This window comes from Salvia splendens, chromosome 15 (assembly GCF_004379255.2).
Source record: "Salvia splendens isolate huo1 chromosome 15, SspV2, whole genome shotgun sequence".
NCBI classification, from domain to species: Eukaryota; Viridiplantae; Streptophyta; class Magnoliopsida; order Lamiales; family Lamiaceae; genus Salvia; species Salvia splendens.
In genome coordinates, this window is record NC_056046.1 from 33,717,542 (window position 1) to 33,730,705 (window position 13,164).

Below are 13,164 nucleotides of genomic sequence, written 5' to 3' on the forward strand. Positions count from 1 at the left end.
ATATTAATAAAATTTAGTATATAATTTATATATTTAATATAAAATTAAAAGTTATTTTTTTAGTTATCTATATTATAAAATAATCAATGAAGTGTTGAATTAGGAGTCAAACAAATCGGGCCAACCCTAATTTTACCCCCGGTGAAGCGCAATTATATTGACTCTTTTGCCCCGCGGTGAGGTCCGTGTTTTCCCTTTTCCTTCACCAAAAAGGCACCGTTGTGAATATTCCGTTTGATTTATGAGGTTTTCAGAATAAAATCTGATTCCTTTATCAAACCCTTCACGTAGTCTTTCGATACAATCTGCGTGTTTCCCTCCATTTTTCATTATGTGTTTTGTTTTGTTTATATTCTAAATTGAAGTGATCTTGACATATAATATCATGAAACTTTCCAAGTATTAGTTTTTCCCAAGAACATTAAAAATAGTCTAAATTATCACAAACTTTACATTTTATTGTTATTTCACAACTCGGCACAAATATGATATTTTCAGAAAAAATCTTATTATACGTGGGCAACCGTGAAGTGTTTATAATATTTTAGATATACGTTGAAAAGCTACGTTGAAAATCACAATGATTTAGTAAGTGCCAAGTAAGATAAAAAAATGCGCGGAAGTTGGTTGGATATGGTGATTGACCTGCCATGGGAAATAGTAGTACTAACAAACAAATTAAGTGTAAAGTTTGTTATATTTTAGACCATTTTTTAAGTTACTGGGAAACACTAAATCTTGGCCTAATTTCGATGATTTTGGAGACCGATATCCCTTTATAAAACAATATGTGTTGGAAAAAAATTGCTTCCTATTATGTGTTGAAAATTTGGAAGTGCAATAAATTGAAAGGAATAATTTTCTTTAACCAAGGGTGAAATACGTTTATTTTTAGATGTGTGGGGATGGTCCGAGGAGTACTATAAAATTGACCATGCTTGTGAAAAATAAATGTTGGATTTATAGCAGCAGACCTTGAATAACAAAATGACTGCGTAGGAGTAATACTAATATAATACTAGTACAATAAATATCAATAATTGATCAACCATTGCCAGCGGATTAAAAATATAATTTGGATAGGAAATTTGTGTTCTCAACTTATCTTAGAGTACTTTAATGAGAGATAAAATTTTGATTCATAATCATAATGTTAGTTTAAAAATACATGATACATCATTAAGGGACGTCGTTGAAGTCTTTTTGACACATGTTCCTCGATAAGAATGCAACATATAACGTTTAGAAGACTGCGATATTTTAGTTTAATTTAAGCCCATATAATGGTGGTTGAAAGATGATAAAACTATACTATTATACAAAATTTCAACATGGAAACATTAATATTAAAATATTATAATTCAAGAATAATAAATTATTGTGTATCTAACAACATCTCCTGCTGTGACTGAATGCAAAGTATGAGATCGAAATGTGAAATATTCAGTGGCATTACTTTCACTCAAATTCAAAAGTTCTATCCCTTTGACTAGTGTATTCAAGCGTCGATTTCTCTTGACTAGGTCATCGAGAATTTTTTTTAATGAATTAAACAATTTTAAACAAAGAAAATTTCATTGTTGCCTTCGATTTATTCTTCAAAGTAGAAAAAAGAAGTTTCATCTCTTAGTTTCTAGTTTCTAACATGTATAAAAATGGTAATTCTTTATTGAAGCTAACACAAATTATTTTAGATATAAATTAATACACAAATGAATCCTCACCGTCCATTTCCATTTACACCTTGGGCCAAAAGGAATTAATTTGAGGAAGTATCAGTTGGGCCACCTTTTAAAGAAAATTGGAAGTATGTGCTAAGAATTTAAATTAAATCATGGCCTCCTCTAAGTTGCTCAAATATTTGATGTTAAGAAGTGGTACGCTAATTAATTCCGAGCAGATGAATAGACTTCGGAAAATTTCTATGCTTAAACAATTTTACATAGGAGGTAACGCTCAAAGACTTTTATGAATGAAGGAAGTAAAGAAAAAGAATAAAATGATCACGCACTTAGGATGCATTCACGTTTGAGTTCAATTGGCTCCTTAAGCCTAATTGAGTATTATTTTTATGTTACTAAAAGGGCGTCTTCGCGCGTCATCTAAAATCAAGTCAAGGAGTTTGTGGGCTAAGAGATAGCCTTTGAGGTGGGCATTCTTTACAAAACATGATTTTAGTATGAAAATGTGAATCTTTTCTCAAGTATGTTTGTCATGCCATGTTTTGCTTTTATGATTACCTATCTGCTTGGTTGTGCCAATTAAGTTAAATCGAATTCGGGTCCCAGTAGCGCCGCAAACCCTACTCGGACTAGTGTACACATGAGGGGACCGTGAGCTAACATAGGAGTTGGCTGGTCCAGTGACCGTCGTGGAATGTGGCCACATTCCCGGTTCACATCAATATCAGATATGGTATTTAAGGTATGTGATTGCGCAATAGAATTTATGAAATGAAAGGAATTTAGTGACTCGGGCCTTTTTAATAAAAACCCCGTGATCACTCAACTGTGGCGGACAAACTAAATGGAAATTATTTTGGCACTGTGCCCACTGAGTATATCAAATACTCAGCCCTGCATGTTTCTTTTCTAACGTGCAGGTTGAGCGTGGACGAGGAGGCGAAGGGGTTGGGAAAAGACTATTAATAAGTAGTAGGTAGCCCAAAGTAGTATGTCTTCATACATATTATTTTGTCTTGGACTCTTCCGCTGCAAAGTAGAATTATGTTCGAGAGATTTATGAACTTAGTCGATACTCTGATTTCATTTTGACTATATACCCATTCGCCTTTGAAACCATTATTTTGAGTTGCTTTTTCACTTACGTTGCTCCATGACTTATTAATTTGTGTTTAGTCGCGAAATAACTACAGTCACTAGTACTAGGGAGTTGTGGTCGTGACAACATATTAAAATTCCTCTAAAATCTCAACCATTCCTTAGAGCATGGAATACAGAGGAGCAAAAACAATTACGAAATGCAGAAAAATAATATTCCAATAGAAGAGGATTCACATATTTTGACATTAGTAAGAACATCATCGGTGCAAGAAAATTGCATCGTGGAGACGGTTATTATCCTGCTTTTTGCCATGTTTGAATCTAGCTCAGATTTCAGTATTGAAAGCCAATATATAAACGCCGAAATTTCTCTTTTCATTGAAAGGATTCATTGTAATTTATTTTCCAAAACATATCATTAGTGTAAATCACATTAAATTTCTTGAGTAGTTGTGGGTACGTTTTGTAATTGCAACCCACATTTAAATATATTTTTATCATTAATATAAATCACATTAAATTTGTTGAGTGATCGTGGGTGATGTTTTGACACTACCACCCACATTCAAATACTCAATATATTTACATCGGTTACATAATTTCTAGGTCATTGATTTAATTAGATACCACATTAGTATAAATCAATAAATTACATCATTTAAAGGTATTTTAACGGAGAAAAAAAAATGTAAGCACAAAACTTATAAATATTCAAATTCATTTCCAAAACTCTATAAATATTCAAAATTAAGGTCAAAACTCGCCTTTTATATATGTATAGATGAGACAGATGGAACAATTAATTTGAAAAACCTTCTCCTATATGTATAACTCTATTTTAACTTTTAAACTAGTATCACACCCATATATATGGATACATGGATTAAGATATTTTTTAACATTGATATATATGGGACAATAAATTAGTTAAATGAAATTAGAAACATTATAAACATGAAACAATTAATCATGAAACAATTTGATCACAAATTATAATGTTCCAATATTGATGCCACAATCAATGGAATCACAACACCACCATTTAAGCTGCAAAATTCTACATTGGACCACATGAGATGAAAATTACACGGGCACATGCAAGTTGAACCCAAGAATAATACTATATTTTTATTTAATTGGAAAATTAGTTGATCAGTTATCCAGCCTCTAATACAGCAAGCAAAGACACCACCGTTCAAATCATAGATTTTTCTTTTTATCAAAAATTAAATAAGAACAACTATTGAAATTTGATCAATATCTTATTTTAATGCAACTAAAATGTCAACTATCACATTACATCCTTTTAGGAGTTGTCGATTGGCGGCGCACATGGGTGTTTTGAAGCTACATTCAATAACATTATTTCCTCAACTCAAGAGGAATAATGTTATTGAATGTAGCTTCAAAACACTCATATTCTTGAAGGGCTTCTCGAATTTGGGTTTTGGTTGATTCCCACCTTGGAGAATCATTTTCTCCTAGGTTGCTCAAATCAATCAAAGGGAGCTTCATGCTTACACAACTCAATTTTATGAATAAAAACCTAGGTAGCTCTCTTCTTGTAGGAAAACTCAAATCAGCTTGGTTTTGGTTATGTTTCCATTTTATAGGGCTATTTATAGATCTTGGTTGTGGTTATGCTCTGTTCGGTTTGCAAGATTGTATCCGAGATTAAATTTGTAGTGTGTTTGGTTCATGAGATTCAACCCCACAACTCAATCCTAGATGGATCATGAGATAATTAGTCATAGCTAACCCCTAAGACTAAAATAATCTCACAACTCAGTCCTAGGTTATATTTTGTTATTATTTTATCTTGGAAACCAAACAGTTGGCGGTTTAATTATTCATTAAAAAGCTCATTTAGTAGGGATGGGTAAGCATGAATACTTGGTAACATAGTACGGACCAAACTAACCTAATCCAATCCAATACAGACTCAAATATTACCCACAACAACTAACTCTATACTACTACTACTACTACTACTAATACTACTATTTTAATTATTTGTACTTTAATTTTAATATTTTTTAAATTTTATTCACTCAAATTATTTATATATTATTCAAAATCTCTTTGCAATTGATTTTTTTTTCAAATAATTATAGGAAGATAAATTTGAATATACATATTTAATGTTCCATCTATCTCATATAAATAGTCCACTTCTATATTTGGTGACTTTATTGTTCCATCACTTTCTCTCTCAATGTTTCTCATATTTTACCAATTTTGCATCAACCTATGTCGTACCAAAAGTGTCTATTCTTATGGGACGAAGGGAGTAATATTTAACGTGATTAAAAAATTATCTAATAAATATATACGAAATACAATTAAAATTAGAAAATTATAGGAATATAGATGATTTAATTCTCACATAATTTTTTTTTAATTTAGAGTACTACAATTTATTAAAAAAACATTCAAAAATACATTTAAAAAAACTGATAAAACAATAATTTAATTTATGGGTTACCCAACCTAGCTTGAGCTAGGTTGAGTCTAAACTTATAGAAAGAAAATGCAGCCCAATCTAGCCTACTTTAGTCATGGGCCTGAGTCTAGAAAGGCCTGGGCATGCGCCGCCAATTGACAACTCCTAAAAGGATGCAATGTGATGGTTGACATTTTATTTGCATTAAAATAAGATATTGATCAAATTTCAATAGCTGTTCTTAATTTTATTTTATTTTTGATGAAAAGAAAAATGCTCAAGCTAGGTAAACAAAGAGAAATAAGCCTCACAAACCACAAGAACAAAACTCACCCAAACCAACACCAAAAGTAAAGAAAAGTTAAAAAGTAAAAACATCTATACCAGGGATCTAGCCTCTAGGTATCAAAAACAAACACCAACCCAAAAATGTTTACATGTTGTTAATGGTTTAGGACTTTTGTTAATAATTTAGTGGGCAGAAAGTAACTATTGGATCTAGCCTTTAGCGGCGTAACAAATGGGGGTATATCTTCCTCCCCTTCAGAGGTAGAAAATGATGGACCTCCTGTGTTCAACCCGGACCTGGTGACAACGGGAACGAATGCTGTTCTTATCTTCCAATTTCCCTCGGAGTCTCTCCAGTTCCCGGTATTGTTCCAGCGTCCACGATTCGGGCCCAGGTACAGCAACTACAAGAAATAAGAAATAACAAAGTAAATAAACTATTTACACTAGTGTCTCAAACACAAGCACATAAAACGTCATCCATCCCCGGCAACGACGCCATTTGAAAAGCCTGCCTTTTAAGCTAATCCTTTATAACCCTCTGAAACACAATCAAAATTAAACACGTATAGCATATACCGCTTGGTCAAGTCTAAGAACGGATGGCTCAAGCTAAGCACAGCTACTGATGGCTGTTTGTGCTCCAGATTGAAATTTGGGATGCCTTTCAAGACCTTAACCCTCACTACTATCGTCTTAGTAGAGGGAAGTACGGGTCGAATCGCACAGGAATGGTTGCGAATGGAATTGAGATTGAGACATTTTGGGGGGTTTTGGCTGCTGCCACGCTTTTGGGGGGTTAACATTTACCTAAGAAAATAAACGACTCAACTTATAAAACTAAACTTATCAAGTTAAATAAGAACATGATGGAAGTAAATAACCAACTGATCAACTAGACTGATAAAGCGAAAAGCAAAAAGCATGTTGGGACCACTGACACAAATGCGCGCACTCCAAAAAGCTGTGAAAACTAGAAAAGGTGACAGAAACATGCAGTTTAACTAACTACCATCTTCTTCTTCTCCAAGAAACTAAAAGCGAACATCAAACAACATATTTGAACAGAGCATGAACATTAACATGAAATAAAACAGACTCAACACAGATCCGTATGAGATCCAACGTAAATAAGACAGATCTAGACAATCTACTCTATTTTCATGCACCCAACTAGCTGAAAGCACAAAACTACCAACGTGAAAACAAAAAGAGAGCTGAAACTAAACGCATCAGGGTCATCATAATTGAAATCCACAGATCTAACACAACAAGAACTAAAAACTCCATTTCATAAAGGATCGGCGGTGGAAATATCCAAACTCAGGTTCCAAACACAAAATGCACGATCTAAACACAACGGAATTGAAACTAGAGTAGTTAATAATTAAAGGTTAATTAATCTCCTTTTGACTTTATGAATGAGTTATATATGGATTGACTTGATTAACATGTTAAATATGAATTGAACTATATAGGTTAGGACCAGAAGCGAGGACTGTAACGCCCCGTTTTTCTAAACCTAATTTTTGAACCCTAAAGTACTTGCATTTAATGCTATTAATATTGCGAAGTCCGTGAATTAATTGTTGAGTGGAATTGTGGCTAGACTGGGGATTTGTGAAATAAATTACTGAGTGGATTTAAAATAATTCCTTTCCGTGAGGAAAAAATATATTGGCCTCAATCTGCGAGTTGGATCGAAAAAATTGAATAAGTGATATAAAAACTCAGTCCATGATAAATAAATTGTGGCTGCACAGTTTAAATAAAATACAAATGGACCGCGAATTAAACTAATTTAACTAAATCTTCTCCCTGTTGACTTGGTCACCGAGCTGCATTAATCCAAATTTTTTAATTAAAGATTCTGCACAGATTTTCCTCCTCCGTGATGAGACTTTTCTCCTCCGTGATCTGTAAATAAATACCAAACAAATTCAAATTAATAAAAAAAGAAAAGAAGAAGAATTAGAATTCCACCGCCTTAACCCACGTTAAAACCGTTTCCTCCCCACTTCCTAAATCTCTCCCATATCTTTTAATACCCTCCCTCTATATTATGCACTCCCCAATTAGTTTCTCTTCTAATCGTTCTCGGCAGCAAGAAACCAAGACCTATTCTTTCAACTTCTATTCAAGGTAATCTTGCAAACTCATTCAATCTTCTTGCTTTTGCAACTAGCGAGTACAAAATCACAATTTATTTACTCGTGACACAATTGCTTGGCATCACAGTTTGAGAGGAAAAGCAAAACTTGCCGTGAATCCAATTTCTTTTGCTGCTAGGCAATTTCTTCTCCCCAAAGGTACATCAATTCCCCTCTACAATAGCCTCAATTTTGTGCATCTTATAAGCTCCGTAACCAATCTAATAATCTGGTAATAAAAACAAGACCGAATAAAAGATTGAACATTTAACGAATCGGAATCAAGTAAGAACTTAGCTTCGGGGTAAATCGGGGCTGTTTCGGGAATGGAAACGGATATGCCAAACCATCGGACAACTCTGGTCGCGGCGCTGGAAACGATGATGGAGCGGCTGCTCGTGGAGACGATGGCGCGAGAAGAGAGTGTCCGTCAATTGGGGTTTTATCTTTGTTTCATTCGTTTCTGCTTGAGTTTAAATTTGGGGAAGAAGAAAAGGGGGATTGAGAGAGAAAGGGAGAACGACGGATCTGGTAAGAAGAAGTGTTGATTTCATTACTATAAAACATTTTTTTATTATTAATTGAAGACGTTTTTCCAAAGATTGAATTTGAGACCGTATTTGTGTTTGTCAAAAAGGGGAAGAAGCATTGGAATTTTTATATATATATATATATATTACTTTAATAATTGATGATGGTTTTAAAATAGTGGTGGAAGAGTATACGTGTACACGTATAGTGTTGAATGGGAATATGTGTTTCTAAATTGTTTTATTCATCTAATACCATTAGTATTTTATACTAAAGTAGAAAGGGAAAAGAGTATATGTGTACGTGTACGATGGAGTATTTTAGTTCGTTTTTCATACTCCCTTTTGCCCCATTTAATTTAGTTGGTTTATTTAATTGGTTTATGCCTGTCTTTTATGCGATTTGTTGGTGCTTGATCGCTCAGAGTTAATCGAAGTACTTAAGTTTCTAATTAAGAAAGTTTATAATCTTGATCGAGAAAATAATTGGAGACATAGGATGCATGCATTTTATTTATTTGAAAAGTGTGTTGATTTATGTATTATCAAAATTCTAAAGGTGAATTCTCGCAAGTGAATCGTGATACCAAGGGGAAGAAAGTACTTGAGAATTAAGCTGTCGAGGTGGGCTTTCATTTGCTAAACTCTTTTACACTTTCAAAAGTATGATTATGGTGGAATAAGGGTGGTTTAAATTGTTATGTCATGCCATGTTTATTTTGATGATGAGATTGTCGCCTGATGCCTAGTTTGTGAGTTCGCTCCATTAGGCTATAGGGCTATGTTAAACGAATTCGGGTCTGAGTAGGGCCGCAAATCCTATCAGGCTAGTGTACACAGGTGGGATCGTGAGCCGTCCTTGCTAGTCGGCCGGTCTCGTGGGCGAATAGTGTGGCCACACTTTCATCGCACTATGGACAGAGGATGTGATTGAATGATTGTTGAGAAAGTGGGGAGATTATTTTGACTGGCCAGTCTATGAAATTGTTTTGTGATACTCGATGCTATTTCTTTTCTAAATGTAAAACTCGAGTTCACTGTGGTATGGATGACATAACTTTCATCAAATGTTTTCGGAATAAGCCCACTGAGTATATTAAGTACTCAGCCCTGCATGTGTTTTCCCTATGTGCAGGTTGAGCGGCGACGAACAATTGGTGGTGTTGAGCAATTTAAAATTGAAGTATGGTTTGGTTAGTTGTGTACTGCGAGTGTCGTTGTGTCTCCACACATGACGTCACTCTTTCTCTTGGACGCTTCCGCTGAGACATTGTTTTTACTCGTCAATCTTTTAGCTTTGAACCTAATTATTTGGATAATGTCAAACTCTTGGCCCCTTTTTATTAAATATTAATTATTGGTCAAACTCTTTACTGAAACCCTAGTTTCCTTTGTCTGTTTATTAAGTTCTTTTAATCACGATCGCCCGTATTTATTAACCCTAAAGGGCGGTCGTGACAGTTTGGTATCAGAGCCTCAGTTTCTTTCCTCTCTGGACCCAAGAGTCTTTTGGAGTCAAAATCTATCCTTGTATTAATTGGCTAAAGTGTTAAACGTCGAAGGCTCAACACCACAACTCGTCACGCCCAACCACAAAAGAAGAGGTAAGAATATTTTGGCGACTTTTTAAATGAATTACTGAAATCTTTGAAATTCGATGGAAAAATGGTTCCTTGTGAAAATGGCAATTTTGAGGTCTATAGGAAATTTAAAGTAAATGCTATGGCTTTTAGAAAAAATTGTGGTCATACGAGACGTGAGACACTATGGGAGAATGTGATTGAAGGTGAATGTTATGGATATTGAAGTGTGAATATAATCGCATGCTTGAGGCGGAGACTTGTTATTACAAATTTGAACTGCGAATTTAACTTAAATGACATACATGTTGATTACTTGAGCGGAAATTCATTTTTATGCCTATGTGGTCGAAATTGCATGATTATGAAACTGTGAATACAAAGCATGATGAGTGCATAGTTGCAATTTTGTGATTGTGATACAGATGTCCATGAACTGTATGATTTATGAAATGTGATTCCATGGATGATGGATAGATTGAGTTACTATTTTAAATTTTAATATATGCTGGATGAAATGCTATGGAATGCTAAATGGTTTATATGGATAAACATGTTTGACTGCGCAATACGTTTTATGTGATAATTCATGATTGATGAAGTACGAGGTATCGTATAAAATAATTATGAAAGTGAAATGTGAAATTTTGAACTTTGTTGCAAATGTAGAATCCATATGAAGCTTGAATTAAGCAACGATCGAATATATGTTGAAGTATGAGACTATGAACTATGTCTGTAAAACATAGAGTGCCTAAGAAGTATGCTAGGCTGAACGTGCTCGAACATAGTTGTAAAGTGATAACTACAATATCACTTTCCTGAGTGATGGGACAAACGAAAACATATATTTCGAACTAGACGGACTATTATAGCTGCCTATTGTTTTCCCTGGATGATAAGAACAAAAAGAAAGGAAGTTTCTAACGAGATCAAGACAAGAAGAAATGTTAGGTGATGTATCATTACAACGACGAGAAATTGTGCCTGCAATCAAATAAAGTGAATGCAATCGTGCATAACATGTTAATGCGACGACGCGTTACAAATATGACAACACTTATGACACGTTAAGGCCGAGAGGGTTATTACCAAGTGAATGACCGCTAGGGCGTGCCAAAAACAATATGAAGATGTGACCTTCAAGGACAGTTAATTGCTGTAACGACACCAAGAATCTTGAGTTATAATTTAGAGTTTTCGAGAACGCCTCTATTATCTTCGGGAAATGACGTAGTGCCACATTTGTAGCTAGAATGGATGAATTTAATTGACAGTACTTACTTGGATTATCAAAAATTTCTTTCTATGAAGCTCCTTGACAATGATATTCTTTTCGTGCATTTAAAACTTTTGATTGACCTGCAATTTGCAAGTGATGCATCACTGTTTCCTTTTAATGAAAGTAGTGACTCATTCTTGTTCCTCTTGAGTCATTTTTGGAGCCATTCTAATCAAGGGCAATTTCAATAGTACTCCTCATGTTGAAATCCGTTCTGGTCCAAGTAAGACTGTTAAATAGATTTCTAAATTCTTGATACAAGACTCTCAAGAAGGACAATGGCTCGATCTCTGCAAACACATATGAGGAATAAGTTTCAAGAGACACATACAAATGATACACCAACAACTCAAGGAGTCGAATATTTTTGCATCTATGCTTAGTTGCAGCAAATGGCAGAATAATCAAACGTTGTGCCATACCTAGATATTAGGTCTTGAGAAACAAAAAGCTGAGAGAAGCCGTGTACATCAAATGATCACGTTTTGCGGCTCAGAATTTATGTAAGTGGTTGATCAATGGATATACGGATAACAACTGAGAGTCGGAATATTAAGGTCGTCGCATAAGATCATCGTTGTACGATAGTATTGGAATGAAAATACGAGCACCCTGATAGATTATGTTATACGAACGAAGGTCGTCGATGAGAGAAAATCATCCAACAAGTGGCCAACTAAAATGGGAAACAATCGAAAAGAGAAACGCGTGCAAGCACCATCACCACCACCTCCTCCGCCTCCAGTAGACCGAGAAATTGTGAAGATGCTCTTAAAACAAAAACCTCTCGTCTTCGATGGAATGGGAGAGCCGGAAAAGGGCTGAGAGTTGGATACGCGAATTGGAGCGTATTTTCACGATTCTGATGTGCAACGATGCGAAACGAATGACTTGTGTGACCTACCAATTGACTGGGTCAGCTGACTTCTGGTGGGATACCAAGATGAAGACCACACCACGAGATCAAGTGGGTAGAATGACTTGGGAGAACTTTAAGGAGGCGATATATAACAAGTACTTACCAAAGGGCTACTGAAAGGCAAATGCAGCTAAGTTTTACAACTTAACCCAAGGGCTTATGTCGGTGACTGAATATGACCGCACTCTGCGATATGACTCGGTATGCACCTGAACAAGTTGACACCGACGAGAAGCTAACTGATAAGTTCCGTGAGGGTCTAAGGCATGAGATAAAGATGGCATTAGCTAGTCGTGGGAGACTTACATACGCAGAAGCGTTGGCCCTCGCACTAGATGTTGAGGCAACTATGCCCAAGGAGAGGGCGATGTGAAACACTACACTGGCACTGCCTCCACCACATTATTCTCGAGAGAAGAGAAAGTGGGATGGGAATAGGACCCACTATGAAAACAAGAGGTACCAGCCCACCCAAAACCGACCACAGTATGGGGGCTGTAATAATGGAGTGCTCATTTCAGTTGGAAGAAGCTCGGCCAGAAAGGAGTTCGGTAAGCTCGGCTTACCGAGCTGGAACTAGCTTGGAACTAGCAGAAGAAGAAGGAAGCTCGGCTTTGAGCTCGGCTTTGAGTTTGGCTTCGAGCCGAGAAGACAGTTGGTCTTGAGCCGAGAAGCAAAGGAGTTCGGTTTGTGTACCGAGAAAGGAGTTCGGTTTATGAACCGAGAAGGGAGCTCGGTTGTGAGCCGAAGAGAGTGCTCGGTTGTGAGCCGAAAAGAAAGTTCGGTCTTGAGTCAAGAATAGAGTTCGTCTTGAGCCGGGAAAAGAAGAAGCAACAGTTCGGGCTTGAACCGAGAAGGAAGTTCGGCCTAGAGAAACTAGCCGTTGGTGCAGCAGTTAGTTAGCCGAGATGTAGCAGTTATTCTTCTTGCTTTCTTGATTCTTCTTGTAGTTAGTTAGTAGCAGTTGCTACTTGATTGTAGAGCTTTAAATAGCTCAAAACCATGTACGTAGTTAGTAGTGAAAATCAATAAAGAGTTTTCAAGTTTTCTCTCCAAGATTACCATCTTCGATACTCTAAGTGTGAGTGTGTGTTCTTCTGCATTGTGAGTGATCATACAACTGTGAGTGTGTGTGTGATTCACCTGAGTGTGTGAAAGTCTTGTGCGTATTGAATCCCAACAAGTGGCG

The 13,164-nt window shown here is 35.7% G+C and overlaps 1 protein-coding gene and 2 long non-coding RNA genes across 3 annotated transcripts in view; 2 read left to right on the plus strand and 1 right to left on the minus strand.

Moving 5' to 3' along the window:
* Positions 1-13,164, plus strand: part of LOC121766471 ((+)-pulegone reductase-like) — a 43,688-nt gene that overhangs the window by 16,686 nt on the left and 13,838 nt on the right. The gene's annotated exons all lie outside the window — the stretch shown is intronic.
* On the minus strand, positions 5,448-6,841 carry LOC121766501. The gene is made up of 2 exons (XR_006043009.1): positions 6,094-6,841; positions 5,448-5,918 (listed from the first exon to the last, which is right to left on the minus strand). It is a non-coding gene; the product is annotated as an uncharacterized LOC121766501 (long non-coding RNA).
* Positions 7,582-8,949, plus strand: LOC121766491. Its single transcript, XR_006042997.1, has 3 exons — positions 7,582-7,656; positions 7,753-7,823; positions 8,754-8,949. It is a non-coding gene; the product is annotated as an uncharacterized LOC121766491 (long non-coding RNA).